Raw genomic sequence first — 21965 nt, 5'->3', positions numbered from 1 at the left:
CTTCCGGCTCTCCCTAATGCTAAAACTCTTGCGCAGGTGTTCATTGGGGAGATTGTGAGGCTTCACGGGGTACCCTCCGAGGTGGTGTCTGATCGGGGGTCTCAGTTTGTGTCCAAGTTCTGGAAGGCGTTTTGTGCACGGCGGGGGATGCATTTGTCGTTCTCATCGGCTTTTCATCCTCAGACCAATGGTCAGACGGAACGTATGAACCAGAGCTTGGAGACATATCTCCGGTGTTTTGTGTCAGAGAACCAGGAGGACTGGGCTTCTTTCTTACCTCTGGCAGAGTTTGCTCTTAATAATAGGCGGAGCGAGTCCACTGGTAAGTCCTCGTTTTTTGGGGCATATGGTTTTCACCCCCAGTTTTGTACTTTCAGTAGGGGGGGCTCTTCGGGGGTTCCTGAGGAGGAACGATTTTCCTCATCACTCGCTTCAGTATGGAGAGGGGTGCTGAAGAATCTGAATACTATGGGGAACCGATACAAACGTATGGCTGATAGGAGGAGAGTGTCTGGTCCGGACCTAAGTGTGAACGATCTGGTATGGTTGTCTACCAGGAATATAAAACTTAAGGTTCCCTCCTGGAAACTGGGTCCCAGGTTCATCGGGCCGTACAGAATCAGTTCTATTATTAATCCGGTGGCATTCTGTCTTGACCTCCCCCCTACGTTTAAAATTCACAACGTGTTCCACAGATCGTTGCTTAAGAGGTATGTGGCGCCGGTGGTACCGTCACCTTTACCTCCCCCTCCAGTGGTGGTCAAGGGTAACTTGGAGTTCCAGGTATCGAGGATCATCGATTCAGGCTTTAATCGCCGGTCCCTTCAGTACCTGGTTCATTGGAAAGGGTATGGTCCTGAGGAGAGGATGTGGGTTCCTGCGTCGGATATTAACGCAGACCGATTAGTTCGGGCCTTCCACACGACTCACCCGGATAAACCTGGCCCTGAGGGTCCGGAGGCCCCTCGTAGAAGGGGGGGTACTGTCACGGGTGTGTCGCCACGAAGATCATCACGATTACACAGCCTGACTTCTCGCAGCTGACTTTTTGGTGCTTTGTGTTTTTCGGCAGTGAGGGAGTTAATTCTCTCTCTCTCTGTGCTAGACGAGGTCCAGCCTCGCCCAGCTGCAATCAATGCTGCTGTAGTGAGACTCCTTCAAATGCCTGCTGGTCTGTTAGGGAAGTGTCGGTGAAAGCATTTCATGCAGACTAACAGAGCGGATCGTGGTATTTGGAGTTTCAGAGATAAGTGCATTTGGAGTGTTTTTTCCCTTCCTCGCTTTATCATTTATCTCCTTTCCCGTTGGTGTTCCCTCTGTTGTAGTTGTGTAGTTTTTGTATGCAAGGTGGTTTTGGTTTTTCCCTTGTACTGTCTCGTTCGTCTAAGTACTGTGTGTGGGCATATTATTACTTGTCCCCTTTTGTTGTGATCGGGGTCCTTCTCAGGACTAGATTACTTAGGTGCAGGGATCCTCAGGAGGTAGGGGTTACGCTGGCGGCCTGGACCTCTGTACCTTTAACAGTACCTCCAGGTTGAGGGATTAGTCAGGGCCCCAGCTTAGGGTCAGCTTAGGCCCCCTACCTCCAGTATACAGAGACAGCGTGACAATATGTGTGTGTGTGTATATATGTATACTGTATATGTGTGTGTATATATGTATACTGTATATGTGTGTGTATATATGTATACTGTATATGTGTATATATATGTATACTGTATATATATGTATAGTGTATATGTGTGTATATATGTATACTGTATATGTGTGTATATATGTATACTGTATATATATGTATACTGTATATGTGTGTATATATGTATACTGTATATGTGTGTATATATGTATACTGTATATGGGTGTATATATATGTATACTGTATATGGGTGTATATATATGTATACTGTGTATGTATATGTATACTGTACATGGGTGTATATATATGTATACTGTACATGGGTGTATATATATGTATACTGTATATATGTGTATATATATGTATACTTTATATGGGTGTATATATATGTATACTGTATGTGTGTATATATGTATACTGTATATGTGTGTGTATATATGTATACTGTATATGTGTGTATATATGTATACTGTATATGGGTGTATATATATGTATACTGTATATGGGTGTATATATATGTATACTGTGTATGTATACTGTACATGGGTGTATATATATGTATACTGTACATGGGTGTATATATATGTATACTGTATATATGTGTATATATATGTATACTTTATATGGGTGTATATATATGTATACTGTATGTGTGTATATATGTATACTGTATATGTGTGTGTATATATGTATACTGTATATGTGTGTGTATATATGTATACTGTATGTGTGTATATATATGTATACTGTACATGGGTGTATATATATGTATACTGTATATATGTTTATATATATGTATACTGTATATATGTGTATATATATGTATACTTTATATGTGTGTGTATATATGTATACTGTATATGTGTGTGTATATATGTATACTGTATATGTGTGTGTATATATGTATACTGTATATATGTGTATATATATGTATACTGTATATATGTGTGTGTATATATATATATCTATACTGGATATGTGTATATAAATATATGTATATTGTATATACAGTACAGACCAAAAGTTTGGACACACCTTCTCATTTAAAGATTTTTCTGTATTTTCATGACTATGAAAATTGTACATTCACACTGAAGGCATCAAAACTATGAATTAACACATGTGGAATTATATACTTAACAAAAAAGTGTGAAACAACTGAAAATATGTCTTATATTCTAGGTTCTTCAAAGTAGCCACCTTTTGCTTTGATGACTGCTTTGCACACTCTTGGCATTCTCTTGATGAGCTTAGAGGTAGTCACCGGAAATGATCTTCACTTCACAGGTGTGCCCTGTCAGGTTTAATATGATAAAGTGCTTTATTCTTTGTCAGGTCCAGGGGTCCTGTAGAATGTGAATCCCTGAGGAGCAGCGTATCCTTGGCTTGTGCCAAGACAGAAGAAAAGTTGCTGAACACTTGGTACCCCAAAGTGATCAATCTATTTGCCAATCAAGATGCCCTGCAGTTGATTAAAGTGGATAAATTGGATTCCTTTTATAACTGCGTCTCGACACTTATGTCCAACCAGGTAAAGGCGGCTGCAAGATCCGTGATATATAAGGATTCATGTTCATTATTGTATCTCTGGATCACACATAGACTCAGAGTGGTATTCCCATCTCATATATTTATGGCACATCCACAGTCTGAGGACGCACATCCGGCTGAAGTATATTGCTGCGCAGGGACATGCCGGGTCCCTGAGCTGCAATGCATGCCGCCAGACAATCAAAGGCCGGTAGCTGATGTCGGCGTGCCAGTCACGAGCGACGCATGGAAGTGACGTCATGCGCTGCCCGTGCCGGCACACTGAGATCAGCTACAGAAGAAGACGCCGCATGTCATGGGAGCGGAGGAAGGTAAGAAGAATCATTTATTTTTGTTTATTTAATGCATTGGAAAAGAACGACAGAACATTATACCAGGAAAGGGTCAAGGATGGGGAGCATTATACAAGGAAGGGGCTCAGGGTGGGGAGAATTAGACAAGGAAGGGGCCCAGGATGGAGAGCATTATACAAGGAAGGGGCCCAGGATGGGGAGCATTATACAAGGAAAGGGCCCAGGATGGGGGGAATTAGACAAGGAAGGGGCCCAGGATGGGGAGCATTATATAAGGAAGGTGCCCAGGATGGGGGGAATTAGACAAGGAAGGGTCCCAGGATGGGGAGCATTATACAAGGAAGGGGCTCAGGGTGGGGAGCATTAGACAAGGAAGGGGCGCATTATATAAGGAAGGGGCCCAGGATGGGGAGTATTATACAAGGAAAGGGCCCAGGATGGTGGGAATTAGACAAGGAAGGGTACCAGGATGGGGAGCATTATACAAGTAAGTAGCCTAGGATGAGAGGCATTATACAAGGAAGGGTCCCAGGATGGGGAGAATTAGACATGGAAGGGTCCCAAGATGGGGAGCATTATACAAGGAAGTAGCCTAGGATGAGGAGCATTACACAAGGAAGGGGCGCAGGATGGGGAGCATTACAGAAGGAAGGGGCGCAAGATGGAGAGCATTATACAAGGAAGGGGTGCAGGATGGGGAGCATTACACAAGGAAGTGGTGCAGGATGGGGAGCATTATACAAGGAAGGGGCGCATGATGGGGAGCATTATACAAGGAAGGGGTGCAGGATGGGGAGCATTACACAAGGAAGGGGTGCAAGATGGGGAGCATTATACAAGGAAGTAGCCTAGGATGAGGTGCATTACACAAGGAAGGAGCGCAGGATGGGGAGCATTATACAAGGAAGGGGCGCAAGATAGGGAGCATTACACAAGGAAGGGGCGCAGGATGGGGAGCACTATGCAAGGAAGGGGCGCAAGATGGGGAGCACTATACAAGGAAGGGGCGCAGGATGGGGAGCACTATACAAGGAAGGGGCGCATGATGGGGAGCATTATACAAGGAAGGGGCGCATGATGGGGAGCATGTCACAAGGAAGGGGCCAAGGATGGGGAGCATTATACAAGGCAGGTGTTCAGGATGGGGGGCATTGTACAAGGAAGCGGCCCAGGATAGGGAGCATTATACCAGAATGGGGGTCATTATACCATGACATGGGCCAAGATGAAGGACATTAAACCAGGAAGGGCACAAGGATGGAGGTCATTATACCAGAATGGGGCCTAGGATGGGGGACAGGATACCAGGATGGAAGACATTGTTATAGGATGGGGGGCATTGTACCAGGATGGGTGACATTGTTATAGGAAGGGGCCAGGATGGGGGACATTATTACAGTAAGAGGCCCAGGACCAAGGACATTATAACAGGAAAGAGCCCAGGATTGGGACGTTATTGCTGAAAGGGGCTCAGGGTGGGGGCTATTATACACAGAAGGTGGATATTATAACAGGAAGAGGCACTGGATAGGGGATATTATAACAGGAAGGGGCCTAGAATGAGAGACATTATTATAGGATGGGGCTATGATGGGGGAAATTATTACAGGAAACATCCAAGGCAGAGGCGAACACGCGCATCATTATCGGATCTAGAATGCTACAAGGGCCCATACATCTGACCAACATGCTGGTGGGGGCCCAGGTCCAAATTTTGCACATCTACAGGAACATGACATATGACATAACAGTATGTCATATGTTGGGAAGGGTTTAAGCTACAGCACATTACATAGCCTCTTGCAGCTATATCAATGGAAAAATTAAAAAATGTATGGCTTTTTGAAGAAGAGAAGGAAAAAATGCAAAACAAAAAATTACCCGGTCCTGAAGGGATGAAGGAGTTCCCACCCACAGTAAATGTTGTCACGTAGCTTTCTTCTCTTATGGCCCAGTCCATCTCCCTGTTTTCTGCACCACTCTCGTAGTCATGTATTTTTTCTCCTTATAAACACTAATATATACTTGCTGATTTCTCCCCCCACAGGTGAGAGACCTTCTGCAGAAAACTGTAGAAACTTATGTCCGTTTATTTGACCTGATAGACCTGCAATTTTTACCAATCTTCAAAATGCAACTTACATTTGATGACGAGAAAATGGATTTCTATCCAAGCTTCCAGGACGTAGAAGAAGTTGTACTATTTATATTAACTCGGATCTCCAAGCCCCTTCAGGAATCAGGATTTTTTTCAATGCTGACAACTTACTTTTTATAGTAGGTACATGTGTGACTCACAGGTAAAAACTGCAGTAAAAAAAATGGAAATTTGCTGCCACCATTTTGGAATATCACAGCAAAAAAAAATATATAGTACTGGCTGATTTACAATTGCTATTGGCTGTCACCTAGTATATGAGCGTCCGCAGCAGTATTCTCCGGTGGGCCCCCATGCAGGGATAGGACAACGAGTATATTGACTTTGTAATACACATTGCAAAAATATATGAGAATTATAAGTAGAAGAGTTGGATAGCATGAACACTTTTACAGGCTCGAACTGGCCAACAGGAGAACTGGAGAATCCTCCGGTGGGCCCCCATGAAGGGATGGCTCTCCACTCCAGTCCCCCATTAAAGTGCACCTGTCAGCAGGAGTGTGCTGAGTAAACCACATACACTGTCAGGAGGGCGACATTACACAGAGTAAAATGATACCTTAGTTGATGAAATTCGTCCTGTGGTTCTTGTGTAATCTTTGCTTTCAGTTTGGAAATAATGATATGCTTATGCTCCGGCGCGGCGTGTGGGGGCGCTCTATCTGGTGCTCTGCTTACATATTCATGTGTATGCTCTTATGACAGCTCACTGATCGTCCACTGACCTGCCTCCTATTTTACCTAGCCCCACACTACTAGATGCATTATGTAAAATAGGAAGCAGGTCAGTGAAGAAACAGTAAGGTGTCATAGGAGCATACAGATGAATATGTAAGCAGAGCACCAGATAGAGTGCCCCCCACAGGCCGCCCCAGAGCACGAGCATATCATTATCTCCAAACTGAAAGTAAAGGTTACACAAGAACCACAGGACGGATTTAATCAACTAAGGTATCATTTTAATCAGTGTAGTGGCACCCACCTGGCAATGTATGTATTTTACTGAGCTCAATCCTGCTGACAGGTGCGCTTTAAATGTATAAGTGGTTAACTCTGAATTTTTGGGGTGACAGATGGCCTTTAAGCTCCCTTTAGTGGCCACTGAGGATACACAGCATGGCAGCTTTTATTCCATGTCTATGCTGAGGATATGGAGCTTTGTATGGAGTTTTTGATTTATTTATATCATAATAGGTGGATGTTCAGGGGGTTTATATTAGAGACTTCTGCAGTATTCATGTCACTTTATAGAACGTTCTTCTTTGTCCAGAACATTCAGACGGTGCAGCCGTGGCTTTCTGGTAGTAACACGGTTCAGATCATCGAGGCCAAACTCCCTGATTACATCTTTGATTCTGCCGCGCTGAAGCTGAAGGAGGCCGTCAGCCACAATCTGCACCAGCCATTCAGGCATTTCCAAACCTACGGTAAGCGGGACGTGAATCATTAAAGGGATGGTACATACGGAAAGCTGGACATGAGTCATTAAAGGGATGGTACATATGGTAAGCTGGACGTGAATCATTAAAGGGATGGTACATATGGTAAGCTGGACGTGAGTCATTAAAGGGATGGTACATATGGTAAGCTGGACGTGAATCATTAAAGGGATGGTACATATGGTAAGCGGGACGTGAATCATTAAAGGGATGGTACATACGGAAAGCTGGACATGAGTCATTAAAGGGATGGTACATATGGTAAGCTGGACGTGAATCATTAAAGGGATGGTACATACGGTAAGCTCGACGTGAGTCATTAAAGGGATGGTACATATGGTAAGCTGGAAGTGAGTCATTAAAGGGATGGTACATATGGTAAGCTGGCCGCGAATCATTAAAGGGATGGTACATATGGTAAGCTGGACATGAGTCATTAAAGGGATGGTACATATGGTAAGCTGGACGTGAATCATTAAAGGGATGGTACATACGGTAAGCTCGACGTGAGTCATTAAAGGGATGGTACATACTGTAAGCTGGACGTGAATCATTAAAGGGATGGTACATACTGTAAGCTGGACGTGAGTCATTAAAGGGATGGTACATATGGTAAGCTGCACGTGAATCATTAAAGGGATGGTACATACGGTAAGCTCGACGTGAGTCATTAAAGGGATGGTACATACTGTAAGCTGGACGTGAATCATTATAGGGATGGTACATACAGTAAGTAGAACGTGAGTCTTTAAAGGGATGGTACATACGGTAAGCTGGCCGCGAATCATTAAAGGCATGGTACATACGGTAAGCTGGACATGAGTCATTACAGGAATGGCACATAGGGTAAGCAGGATGTGAGTCATTAAAGGGATGGTACATACGGTAAGCAGGATGTGAGTCATTAAAGGGATGGTACATATGATAAGCTGGACATGAGTCATTACAGGGATGGTACATACGTTAAGCAGGATGTGAGTCATTAAAGGGATGGTACATACGGTAAACTGGACATGAATCATTAAAAGGATGGTACATACTGTAAGCTGGACATGAATCATTAAAGGGATGGTGCATACGGCAAGCTGGACATGAGTCATTGCAGGGATGGTACATAAGGTAAGCAGGATGTGAGTCATTAAAGGGATGGTACATACGGTAAGCAGGATGTGAGTCATTAAAGGGATGGTACATACGGTAAGCTAGACGTGAGTCATTAAAGGTATGGTACATATGGTAAGCTGGAAGTGAGTCATTAAAGGGATGGTACATATGGTAAGCTGGCCGCGAATAATTAAAAGGATGGTGCATACAGTAAGCTGGACGTGAATCGTAAGTATTAAAGCGATGGAACATATGGGAAGCTGGACGTGAATCTATGAAAGGGATGGAACAATCACAATCAGAAATCTCCTGCCGGCGCTTGCAGCGTGATCTTCCTGTGGACGCTTTGATCCTGATACCTTTCCAAAAGCCATTGAACCCAGTGTTAGGGGTTCCCAGAGGTGTGATCCTCATCTATCAGACATTATCATGCAGAAATACTATATATCATTGGTCTAATAAGCACTTCAAAGAGGATCTGTCTCTAGATTTCACCATATAAATGTAGATTATCAAATTGATCTCTTAGACCTGATGAAGCCAGAGAACTTGCTTTCATAAATCCATGTCCGATCAGCTGTATAATCCTCTTTGAAAGTTTTCTCCGTCCGACATTAAGATGAGTCTAGATACAACTATAAATTCTGTGTTATATTATTTGATAGTTGAAAGCTTCAGCTGGCTGGTGGATGGTTCAGCCGCGGAGAAAGTAGAAACTTTCTTATCCGAGGAGCACAGTTTGATGAATACACAGAGGTACGTATGTGTGATCATAATGTGTTTTTTTTTTACATATTGGACCTTCTTGCATATTATCTCGAACCGTCATTAAATTAACTCATCCCTGCACAGCAACACTGGCTTTGATGTTTCTAGTAAAAATCGACTGCGTATGCGCCGTTCATCATATGCAAGTTATCTAGGACTAGTCCAGCGGGACGTCACTTCCCACAAACAAATCCCACCTCAGATGCTGAGATCACACCCAAATCATGGCATCTTAGTCTCACCTGGCGAGGTGGATCTTCTAAGCCTCAGGTCCGGGTGGGCACACGGACCCCAGGCGTTGGTGTGGTAAGCAGGAAGGCACATGAGCAGCAGGAATTGGCACTCAGGAATCTTGGGAGCTGCAGGATGGATGTAGCGTAACCCAGTAGGAATGGAAGAAAGTTAACGCAGAAGGTGGAGCACACCAAACAAAAGTCTAAAAACTCAATCCTAAGACCCAGGTGTGTGTCCTAACGGTCCATAAATAGGATTTAGGAGATTATGTCACTGAGCTACACAGGACAACCTGTAAAACCTGACGTGGAGCACAACACGGGACAGCAGACCGAAGTGAAGGAAGCAGAGCTCGGATACCCAAGACAGGTGTATAATACTTAATTTCACATGCCCAATTTGCATTTGACGGCCGGCACATAAAAAGTTTAGTTTTTTAAGGTAGAAACATTTTTGCCAGATATATACCGTGGATGTCAATGCAGGAATTTGGCATGCCTGAAGGACCTGACAGGTTCACTTTACGGGGACCCCCTTTGGTTCGTTTGAAGGGTCCCTTGACAATAAGCTGATCACAGCTGGAGTCGGGTGGACGCAGCAACAAGGACTAAGTTTCAGGAATCATTTTCTTACCATTCCCATTAGAATCAATACTGTCCTAAGTCCTACAGAGCGAGGGGTGCAATGTGTCCGATAATAATTGAGGGTCAAATCAGAAATCTCACTTGTAAACGAGACTGATGTATATTTGTATTCCAGTTTATAGAACAATTTCACACCCTGGCCAGAGATATCATGGGACCCGCACTTACTTCACCATGGTACACCTCGACTGCGATGACTTAAAGCAAGGCCTGGCTGACAAAGCAAAAAGTTTTGCAAATATATTACTAGATAGACTGGTGACAAATCACAGATTGGAGAATGAAGAGTGAGTAAAATCCTGGATTCAAGGAGGTTTCACAATAGAAAAAAATAATCTGTAATGGGCCTCTACCTGCCATGTGCCATTCAGGGGCCCTTGGGGTCGAGGTCAAGTGCTACTTCTGCTCTGATTTCATACAGTGAGTTATAGATGCTGATGCTACAGTAAAAGTTCAGAATCTCACATTACTTTACTTATGATACCATAAAATATCATCACATTCCAGTATATAATATACAGGTGCTTCTCACTAAATTAGAATATCATCAAAAAGTTAATTTATTTCAGTTCTTCAATACAAAAATTGAAACTCCTATATTATATAGTCATTACAGAGTGATCTATTTCACTTGTTTATTTCTGTTAATGTTGATGATTATGGCTTACAGCCAATGAAAACACAAAAGTCATTATCTCAGTAAATTAGAATACTTTATAACAACAGCTTGAAAAATATTTTTAAAATCCAAAATGTCTGATCAGTAAATGCCTCAATACTTGGTCGGGCTCCTTTTGCATCAATTACTGCACCAATGCTGTACGTACGTCCCTGGGTATAATTAGTGAAAAACATAATATATAGGATTATTCCGATATTTCTTGTGTCCTGGTTAATATGTATTTTTCCATCTATAGGTCATGTCATACTAGCTATACTTACCAGTCCCCCTCCAGGTTTCAGTGATGAGATCCCCAACATGATCATGTGATTGCTGCAGCCTATCAGTGACTACGGTGGTAACCTGCTACAGCCAGTGATTGGCTACAGAAATCACATGTCCACATAGAGCAGGAAGAACACAAACCGATGGAGGAAACTGTAGTTGTGGAGCATCAGTATAATTTTATAACCTAAGTTTTTGGAAAAAATATAATTGGTGCAACCCCTGTGATTGTAGATGCTAGATACATTAATACATAGTGAGTTTCATTTTTTTAATTTTAGGAGTGTCAGCGGAGGATGAATTATCTTCTAGATGTTCATTTATTTGTACCTGAAGATATCATCCTGAACTCAACAGTGTTATTGTGGCCAAAAAATATCAACCCAGTGTTTGATGAAAACGACCAGGTATGTGGGCTCATTTCTGAAAATGGGGTCTCGGGTGCCAGCTCCAATGAAGCAGCAGCCCCCTGCAGTGTCCAGGTAATTAAACAGGGGACGCTCAGGGAGCATTTTTTGATAACTGTTCCTTTCTAAAAGCTGATTGAAAACGCCAAGCGTAAAGGAGAGGGCGAGCTTCTGGGGAAAAGAGAGAAGCTTGTGCTGGAACTGGAGAAACTTTTGCGTCGGATGGAAGAATTTGCAGAGTGCTCTGAGCTGGATATGATGCAGCAGGTATGATACTCACAGGCTGTGTTATAGTTTTCCCTCTTCTTATTTTCATTACTTTAAGACTCTTTTCATATTTGTACAGATCCTTTTTACCCCAAAACGCATCATTGTTGTCGTGAATGATAATTTTTTTGTGCAACACAAAAGATCATTTCACCCGACGAACAAGCGTTTGGCCATTCGTCGGTGATTGGCAGCCTATTTATACTGCACAATTATCCTTAAACGAGCGTTCCTGGGAAGTAGTTATAAAATGCTCCCTAACTCTGGTTTGGAGTTGCATTAGGCCTTTTTTATGTTGTTGGTTTTTTTTTTGGGGGGGGGGGTTCTATCCCTTTTTAAAGGCAAGAATCAAGAATATTGAGACTACAGCCAATAGTGTAACCTGAAGCTTCAATACAAAATCTCCATTAGGGCCCCCAACTATTGCAGGTCTTTAATAGTAGTGATCTTCTCATATGAGTCAAAGAGACCTTTTGGGCCCCCCTTAGCTCCAGATGCAATTGCAACCCCCTGCACGCACTGTAGTTACGCCCTTGACTGCAGCATTATTTTTGCTATACAAAAAAAACCTATGAAAAAAACATAAACCCGACTGACCACCATTATCAGCCAGAACAGTCTTTATAGAGGCAGTCCCTAGTGCTTAACCTGAAGTGCAGTCAAGCAAAGGCAGGTCAGAGGCAGTCGTCACACCTGAGCACTGACGTATGAAAGCGTCCACTAGGCCTGAAACGCGTTGCGTCCAATAGGCCTGAAACGCATTGCGTCCAATAGGCCTGAAACGCATTGCGTCCAATAGGCCTGAAACGTGTTGCGTCCAATAGGCCTGAAACGATTTGAGTCCAATAGGCCTGAAACGCGTTGCGTCCAATAGGCCTGAAATGCATTGCGTCCAATAGGCCTGAAACGCGTTGTTCCAATAGGCCTGAAATGCGTTGCGTCTAACTCATTTTCTTTAATGGAGGCAGTCCGGTTAACCCTTTACTTATCTGTGTTTATTGTGCCTGGTTTCAGTAAGTGACAGATGTGAGGACTGTACAGAAGCGAATAGCAGATGCAGAGGAGGCGTTGGCTTATATTAACAAAGAAGAAGCACTGTATAAATGGGACCTTACAACATACCCTCAGCTGGATTCTTCAAAGTCAACATCGAACCTTACCAGAAACTTTTTGCACTGATTTACAAATGGCAAAAAACTGAAAAAAAGTATGTGCACCCCATTGGGGAATTCTGAGTTAACTCTTGGCATACCGTTATTTATTAACACCATACGTGATCTGTAGTGGAGAGTAAATGGCGCATTTAAACAAGCTGATGATCATTACCAATTATCAGCCTGTGTAAATGTGCCAGTAATCACCCGATAAACAAGCAAAACACTAATTCGCCGGGAACGAATCATTTATGGCAGCAAAAATCATCTTTATCTACAGCACTTTGTCCCTTGTAACGTTATAGGGTCAAAGTATATCTAATAACCAATCGTTCTGTCCCCATCACTGTTCTTCGGTCCTGGAAATAACCAAGCGCCAAAAGTCTTGCATATATTACAAGGGGATTATGTGTTATTAAAGGGCTGTCCGGCCTTGGGGCACAAGTCTGCAGTCACTCCATGTGACTGCAGACATGTGAATCCTCACAGCATGTGTACTGTGCGCGTTATAAGGATTCCACTGCATCGGGAGCACAGGCGTGTGACAGCAAGTATGTGATTTGCATACATACGGTCACATCCCAACTAGACATATCCGGCCTTGCTCAATGCAAGCATATTGAGTGGAGCCAGACACGTCTAGTCGGAATGTGGTCAGAAGTATGCAAATCACATACTTGTGGTCACATAACAGCCCGTTCCCGGCACCGGAAAATCCTCGCAGTGGGTGTGACGCGCCCCCTGGGACATATTCCTTTTTGAGGGGAATACCCGGCACCGGATCAGATGGGGGGTTGTAGTCTCCGAGCGGCTGTGACCCGGTCCCGTGCCCAGGGCGTCAAGCTAAGTGTTATGTGGCAGCTTTACAGATGTTACTAAAGTTCTTTTGTGTCGACTACGCCACCCGTTGTGATGCGGTCACTGTGGCCGCCGCTGCTGCAGGGTCCGCTGAGGCTGATGGTGGGTGCGCAGCTTGGTGAGATAACCCCCAACGGGAGGGGTATAGCCTCAGAGGGGACAGGCGCAGAGGATGGGGGTTGTGGTGGTGCGATGCAGCCGGCAATGAAGACAGACTCGGGTTGTGCAGTTAAGGGTGTTTACTTACTGCTGATGTTGTACTGGTCACTCCAGCTGCTAGTGACCACCCGAGCCGTGCTGCGTCCACCAGGTCCTGGATCCGGCCAACCCCCAAACAAGTCCAGAGCGTGGCCCTGAGCTCTCCCTCTGTCCTTTCTTCAGCCGTCCCCACCAGTGATTCACCTAGGTCCAGCTCCCTCGGGCCTTCTTTTGGGACACCCTTGGCCCTGGGTTCCCTGACCCTTCATGTGGTGTGCCTTCGGGGTGAATGTGGTGGGTGACCGTGACAGACACTGCCCACGGTCTCCGGTCTTTGGCTGGGGAATGTCTTTGCCCCCACCAGCTTGGGTTCCGGTACCCTCTTGCTGACTCCTCACCCGGTGCTCTAATTTGGGTTCTTGGGTCCCTTCAGTCTTCCCCCTCTGGGTCTTTCTCTGCTCCACTCTCTCTCTCTCCAGGGCTGCTGTTTCCTTCTCTCTCCTCTCCAACTGACTTGTTCTCAGCGTCTGACCCTGATCTAAGTTGGTGCCCTCCTTATATATCCCTCTATGTGTGAGCTCAGGTGACCAGCACCCAATGAGCTCCTAACACTACCCAGACTGCTCCCCCTATCTGCCCCTACACTACATGGGATGTACCACCCCCCTCCCACTCCAGCCAGGAACAGGCTCGGTTGTACCTGCACATTTCTAAGTGGGAGTACCGTCGGCCTGCTCCTCTGAAATGGGATGTATGTAGTGCATGCAGTCTATCTGAGCTCAGTTCCACACTCCATCCTTACCCGGGAGTGGAATATCACACCTCTGGGTTGAGGTGCAATACCCCTGTAGCAGCCGAATCCTCAGGGTGCTACATTCCCCCCTGGTAAATCACAGCACGTCCTCGGGCTGTAAGACATAAAACACCAAAACATACAAAATTTTTATATGAACATATAAAACATATAAACATTATATATATATAAAACTTTTTATATAAACATTCTCGTAGACTTCTCTTGTCTCTGGTTCCTCCTCCGGACACTGTGCAACGTGTGTCCGGGAAAAGTGCGACAGTCTCTTAGAAAATCTGGTTTTCTATAAAACCGGTAGGGGGCGCTTTAGGACGCGCAACTATATACAGGGAGAAGTTGGAAGTTGGCCGCTCTCAGTCCTCGGCCAGGTAGAGGGAAGGGAATGGCTGCTCACAGTCCTCAGCCTGTAGGATGAAGGGGTTAACGGGTAAACAGTTCACTGGTCCCAACGGGGACTATTTTAGCAGCAACAGTTTCAGTTTCTATATACCCCGATTGGGTAACTATTTACAGCACTTGCTCTGCCGCACTCAACGGCGTCTTCCTCCTGCTCTTTCTTGATATGATGTTTCTTCAGACCCGTCCGGGTCCTCTGGCTCCTCCCAGATGCGGCACTCTTGGTCTTATGGGCGCGGTGGTGGTGGCGCCCGGGTTGCCCAGGCCTTGCGGCCAGGCCTGGGGCACCTGGAAGGTGAAGGGCACCGTTAGGACGGCGGCGCCCTGGGCTACCTGGCCTTGCGGCCAGGCCGGAGGCTCCGCGGAGGTAGGGGGCGCTGTTGGTGGTGCGGCGCCCGGGGGTACTAGGCCTTGCGACCAGGCTGGTGGTAATTCCTGCTTTGTCACGCTCCGGGTCGAGGCGCGTGACGTCACAGGGGTCGCTGCGGCGGCTTCCGGTCGGGGCCTAGTCCATGGCGGTGACATGGCGGCTACGGGCACAGCAGGGGGACTTTCGGGCTCTGCGACGGGGAGCTGGGGCAGGTAAGCGGTGTCACGGCTTGGGGTATAGGCGTCCCCTTTACCTGCCTCCATGCGTTCGGCTCCCTCCTCGGCGCCGTCTCCGGCCTTGGGTCCTCCTGCGCCATCCTCAGAGGCGGTCTGCTTCCTCTTCCAGGGTAGCGTGCTCCGTTGACTGGTCTCTGCTTGCTGGGTCATCTCCCGGCTCCACTCCGCCAGTATCTCGCGCTGTACCCGGGCCATCCTCCTTGCGAGGCCCTCCAGGGCAGTTTGTGCACACTCCCGGTCTCGGGGGAGCTGCGCTAGGATCTCCGCTAGACCTAGCGGGGTTGTGGACTCTAGCAGGCTCCTGACCATCGGGTCGGTGCTGCTCTGCTCTGCTTCCGGCAGGCTCCTGGCCAGCGGGCCGGTGCTGCTCTGCCCTCCTTCCTCGGTCTCTAGCAGACTCCTGGCCAGCGGGCCGGTGCTGTTCTGCTTTCTTTCCATCTCCGGGTGAGCTTCTCCGCTACTCCTTGTTAGACCTCTTGCCTCCGGGTGCGCTCGCTCCAGACTGCTCCAAGCGACACCCATCTTTTCTCTTCTCTTTCGTCTCCTCCCACTTCGAGGGCGGTCCCGGGGCAACTCGGTGACTGTCAGCTCCAGGGGGAGTTCTTTCACGCTGACAGACACCTCCAGCATCACAGTCTCTGTTGGTGGGGGCGGTTTCCACTTTTGGTGCCATTTTCTGTCCTGGCCCACGATTGGAGGTGGCCTCTTGCCCTCCTTTGGCACGCCCATAATGGCGTCCGCTGCTCTTCCAAGGCGGGAAATCTGCGGTTTTGGCGGGAATCGCTTCCCAGTGGCGGGAAACTCGGCAGATGGCGGGAACAAGCTGGAAATGGCGGACAATCGGCGGGAAACGACTGGTGATGGAGTCCGATGGCGTGGACCCTCCGGAACTGGCAGGAGTCTTCTTTCTGAGGTAAACTTGCACTTTTCTTCAGGCACGCAGTACCCGGGTGTTGCGGGCACGTAATCCTGCCGACTACGCCAAAGTTGACGCGCCCCCTGGGACATATTCCTTTTTGAGGGGAATACCCGGCACCGGATCAGATGGGGGGTTGTAGTCTCCGAGCGGCTGTGACCCGGTCCCGTGCCCAGGGCGTCAAGCTAAGTGTTATGTGGCAGCTTTACAGATGTTACTAAAGTTCTTTTGTGTCGACTACGCCACCCGTTGTGATGCGGTCACTGTGGCCGCCGCTGCTGCAGGGTCCGCTGAGGCTGATGGTGGGTGCGCAGCTTGGTGAGATAACCCCCAACGGGAGGGGTATAGCCTCAGAGGGGACAGGCGCAGAGGATGGGGGTTGTGGTGGTGCGATGCAGCCGGCAATGAAGACAGACTCGGGTTGTGCAGTTAAGGGTGTTTACTTACTGCTGATGTTGTACTGGTCACTCCAGCTGCTAGTGACCACCCGAGCCGTGCTGCGTCCACCAGGTCCTGGATCCGGCCAACCCCCAAACAAGTCCAGAGCGTGGCCCTGAGCTCTCCCTCTGTCCTTTCTTCAGCCGTCCCCACCAGTGATTCACCTAGGTCCAGCTCCCTCGGGCCTTCTTTTGGGACACCCTTGGCCCTGGGTTCCCTGACCCTTCATGTGGTGTGCCTTCGGGGTGAATGTGGTGGGTGACCGTGACAGACACTGCCCACGGTCTCCGGTCTCTGGCTGGGGAATGTCTTTGCCCCCACCAGCTTGGGTTCCGGTACCCTCTTGCTGACTCCTCACCCGGTGCTCTAATTTGGGTTCTTGGGTCCCTTCAGTCTTCCCCCTCTGGGTCTTTCTCTGCTCCACTCTCTCTCTCTCCAGGGCTGCTGTTTCCTTCTCTCTCCTCTCCAACTGACTTGTTCTCAGCGTCTGACCCTGATCTAAGTTGGTGCCCTCCTTATATATCCCTCTATGTGTGAGCTCAGGTGACCAGCACCCAATGAGCTCCTAACACTACCCAGACTGCTCCCCCTATCTGCCCCTACACTACATGGGATGTACCACCCCCCTCCCACTCCAGCCAGGAACAGGCTCGGTTGTACCTGCACATTTCTAAGTGGGAGTACCGTCGGCCTGCTCCTCTGAAATGGGATGTATGTAGTGCATGCAGTCTATCTGAGCTCAGTTCCACACTCCATCCTTACCCGGGAGTGGAATATCACACCTCTGGGTTGAGGTGCAATACCCCTGTAGCAGCCGAATCCTCAGGGTGCTACAGGTGCAATGTGAGAATTTACAAGTCCGCAGTTACATAGACTGTAGACTTGTAACCCAAGGCCGGACAATCCCTTCTGCAAAATAGGAGATAAATGTATGATCGGTAGGGGTGCTCTAACCACAGGGTCCTCCAGTAATCCTGAGGACAGAGGTTCCTAAGTCCACTGTGTGAATGGAGTGATAGTGCGCATGCGTAGCCAGTGCTCCATTCATGGGAGCAGTCATGCGCATGCGTAACCATCACTCCCATAGATGCACACATGCTTCATTCACAAAGCTGTATCTAGGACCACCGCTTTCAAAACTGCTGGGGGCTGCAGCAGTCGGACTCCCAGTGATCAGATATTTATCAACAACCTTGTGGATAGGTGATTAAACATTATTTATGGGACAACCATAGCCATAGATGTAGAAGAGAAAAAAAGCAGAATAAACAGTAATAGATGAGCTAAAAACATGAAATTTATCAAAATATGTCTTGAAAAATCTCACGCTTCCAGGTGGATCGACGGCGCTTTCCTTGACCTGAACGTAGAAAGCATGGAAGCCGAGGTGGACGAATTCTTCCAAGAGGTCTACAAGATGATGAAACTATTTCAGCAGAAGCAGAAGACGTTAGAAGAGGAGAAGAAAAAGGCGGCTCAACACCGGACACTGTCTGAAGATAAGGATTCGGTGGACGAGGAAAAGAAGGAAAGCCGCATAGTTCTCATGTGTTCTGCCATCACCGAGCAAATCAAGGCTTTTAAGGTAGATGCATCAAATAATGGATATATCAGTAATCTGGGCCCGGTTTGCTGGAGCGCGCTGTTACCTCCCAATCCCAGCCAACTTCAGCACAGTGGTTACTATCGAGACAGCAGCGGTGGTCGGTCTCCTAGGCAACGATCTCTAAACAAAAGAAAAGTGTTAATATCTCAAGAACGGCTGCAAATGTCAAGAAGCCGTAAATTGCAAAAGTGCAGGTTTTTACAATATCTATGAAGATGGGAATAACCCTTTAATTCATTTTTGTAGCCGTAATCCCGGGACACTGATTATGATTGACTCCTTTTCAGGAATATATCCCTCTGGTGAACATCCTTTGCAACCCAGGAATCAGAACCCAACATTGGCTCCAGATGTCTGAGATAGTTGGCTCTGAGCTCACTCCGAATTCTGGCACCAGCCTGAGGAAGGTTCTGGAGCTGAGCTTGGATCCGCACTTACACCAGTGTGAACAGATTAGTGTGGCAGCTAGTAAGGTAAGCATCTCTGGCTAATAAATGTGTATCGGTGGTCGAGAATACTATCCTGTTATTGAAATGAATAACAAACGATGGAAAACCGAAAAAAAACTAAATGAGAATTGAGTTAAAAGAAAGCCGATAGCTGTCAGGGGAAAGTGCTGGAGCTTTTTACATTTTAGAAAGCAGAACATTTAGTTCCCACAAGGAATAAATTGCTGCAAACTGTTTGTCAGGGACTTTTTCCCATCTCGCTGTTTAATTAAGCATGCATGCTCAGCCGAGCAGGGTGTGAATGTGTATTGGGAGAAATAGCTGTCTACCAAATGGGCAGATTCGCCAGTGGCTATCTCAAGAGTGTGACAGTTTCGCCAGTGGCTATCTCAAGAGTGTGACAGTTTCACCAGTGGCTATCTTAAAAGTGTGATGGTTTCGACAGTGGCTATCTCAAGAGTGTCACAGTTTTGCCAGTGGCTACCTCTAGAGTGTGATGGTTTCGACAGTCGCTATCTCAAGAGTGTGACAGTTTTTCCAGTGGCTATCTTAAGAGTGTGATGGTTTCGACAGTGGCTATTTCAAGAGTGTGACAGTTTCGCCTGTGGCTATCTCAAGAGTGTTACAGTTTCGCCAGTGGCTATCTCAAGAGTGTCACAGTTTCTCCAGTGGCTATCTTAAGAGTGTGACAGTTTCTCCAGTGGATTTCTCAAGAGTGTGACAGATTCGCCAGTGGCTATCTCAAGAGTGTGGCAGTTTCGCCAGTGGCTATCTCAAGAGTGTCACAGTTTTGCCAGTGGTTATCTCAAGAGTGTGATGGTTTCGACAGTGGCTATCTCAAGAGTGTGACAGTTTCACCAGTGGATTTCTCAAGAGTGTGACAGATTCGCCAGTGGCTATCTCAAGAGTGTGACAGTTTCTCCAGTGGCTATCTTAAGAGTGTGACAGTTTTGACAGTGGCTATCTTAAGAGTGTGATGATTTCGACAGTGGCTATCTCAAGAGTGTGACAGTTTCGCCTGTGGCTATCTCAAGAGTGTTACAGTTTCGCCAGTGGCTATCTCAAGAGTGTGACAGTTTCGCCTGTGGCTATCTCAAGAGTGTTACAGTTTCGCCAGTGGCTATCTCAAGAGTGTCACAGTTTCTCCAGTGGCTATCTTAAGAGTGTGACAGTTTCTCCAGTGGATTTCTCAAGAGTGTGACAGATTCGCCAGTGGCTATCTCAAGAGTGTCACAGTTTCTCCAGTGGCTATCTTAAGAGTGTCACAGTTTCTCCAGTGGCTATCTCAAGAGTGTCACAATTTCTCCAGTGGCTATCTCAAGAGTGTCACAGTTTCTCCAGTGGCTATCTTAAGAGTGTGACAGTTTCTCCAGTGGCTATTTTAAGAGTGTGACAGTTTCTCCAGTGGATTTCTCAAGAGTGTGACAGATTCGCCAGTGGCTATCTCAAGAGTGTCACAGTTTCTCCAGTGGCTATCTTAAGAGTGTCACAGTTTCTCCAGTGGCTATCTCAAGAGTGTCACAATTTCTCCAATGGCTATCTCAAGAGTGTCACAGTTTCTCCAGTGGCTATCTTAAGAGTGTGACAGTTTCTCCAGTGGATTTCTCAAGAGTGTGACAGATTCGCCAGTGGCTATCTCAAGAGTGTGGCAGTTTCGCCAGTGGCTATCTCAAGAGTGTCACAGTTTTGCCAGTGGCTATCTCAAGAGTGTGATGGTTTCGACAGTGGCTATCTCAAGAGTGTGACAGTTTCACCAGTGGATTTCTCAAGAGTGTGACAGATTCGCCAGTGGCTATCTCAAGAGTGTGACAGTTTCTCCAGCGGCTATCTTAAGAGTGTGACAGTTTTGCCAGTGGCTATCTCCAGAGTGTGATGGTTTCGACAGTGGCTATCTCCAGAGTGTGACAGTTTTGCCAGTGGCTATCTCAAAAGTGTGACAGTTTTGCCAGTGGCTATCTCAAGAGTGTGACAGTTTTGCCAGTGGCTATCTCAAGAGTGTGATGGTTTCAACAGTGGCTATCTCAAGAGTGTGATAGTTTCGCCAGTGGCTATCTCAAGAGTGTTACAGTTTCGCCAGTGGCTATCTGAACAGTGTGACAGTTTCTCCAGTGGCTATCTCAAGAGTGTGACGGTATTGCCAGTGGCTATCTCAAGAGTGTAACAGTTTCACCAGTGGATTTTTTGCCAGTGGCTGACTCAAGAGTGTGACAGTTTCACCAGTGGCTATCTCAAGGGTATAACAGTTTCACCAGTGGATTTTCTCAAGAGTATGACAGTTTCACCAGTGGCATTCTCAAGAGTGTGACGGTTTTGCCAGTGGCTATCTCAAGAGTGTGACGGTTTTGCCAGTGGCTATCTCAAGAGTGTGATGGTTTAAACAGTGGCTATCTCAAGAGTGTGGCAGTTTCGCCAGTGGCTATCTGAAGAGTGTGGCAGTTTCGCCAGTGGCTATCTCAAGAATGTGGCAGTTTTGCCACCGGCTATCTCAAGAGTGTGACAGTTTTGCCAGTGGCTATCTCAAGAGTGTGACAGTTTCACCAGTGGCTATCTCAAGGGTATAACAGTTTCACCAGTGGATTTTTTGCCAGTGGCTATCTCAAGAGTGTGACAGTTTCGCCAGTGGCTATCTTAAGAGTGTGACAGTTTCGCCAGTAGCTATCTTAAGAGTGTAACAGTTTTGCCAGTGGCCATCTCGAGTGTGACAGTTTCGCCAGTGGCTCTCTCAAGGGTATAACAGTTTCACCTGTGGCTATCTCAAGGGTATAAAAGTTTCACCAGTGGCTATCTCAAGGGTATAACAGTTTCACCAGTGGATTTCTCAAGAGTATGACAGTTTCACCAGTGGATTTCTCAAGAGTGTAGCAGTTTCACCAGTTGCTATCTCAATAGTGCGACCAGATCAACTTTTTTTACAGTATGAAACTGGTCACTTACCCACTTACTTTAGATATATTGGCCGAACCTACATTTTTGACAGAACTAACCATCCAATGTGCATGGGGTTGAGATGGGGGAATGACGATCACAAATGTGGAGGTGATAACTTGAATTTCAACTGTCTGTTTGGCAAATAGTCCAGTTAG

The 21965-nt window shown here is 46.5% G+C and overlaps 1 pseudogene; it reads left to right on the top strand.

Moving 5' to 3' along the window:
- LOC141207025 (dynein axonemal heavy chain 12-like) overlaps window positions 1–21965 on the top strand; it is a 63258-nt pseudogene that overhangs the window by 27197 nt on the left and 14096 nt on the right.

This window comes from Phyllobates terribilis, unplaced genomic scaffold (genome assembly GCF_046119375.1).
Source record: "Phyllobates terribilis strain yellow unplaced genomic scaffold, ASM4611937v1 Scaffold_160__1_contigs__length_4322635, whole genome shotgun sequence".
In the NCBI taxonomy this organism is placed as follows: Eukaryota; Metazoa; Chordata; class Amphibia; order Anura; family Dendrobatidae; genus Phyllobates; species Phyllobates terribilis.
The sequence above is the reverse complement of the archived record's forward strand: the minus strand, read 5'-3'. Positions and strand labels throughout refer to the sequence as shown.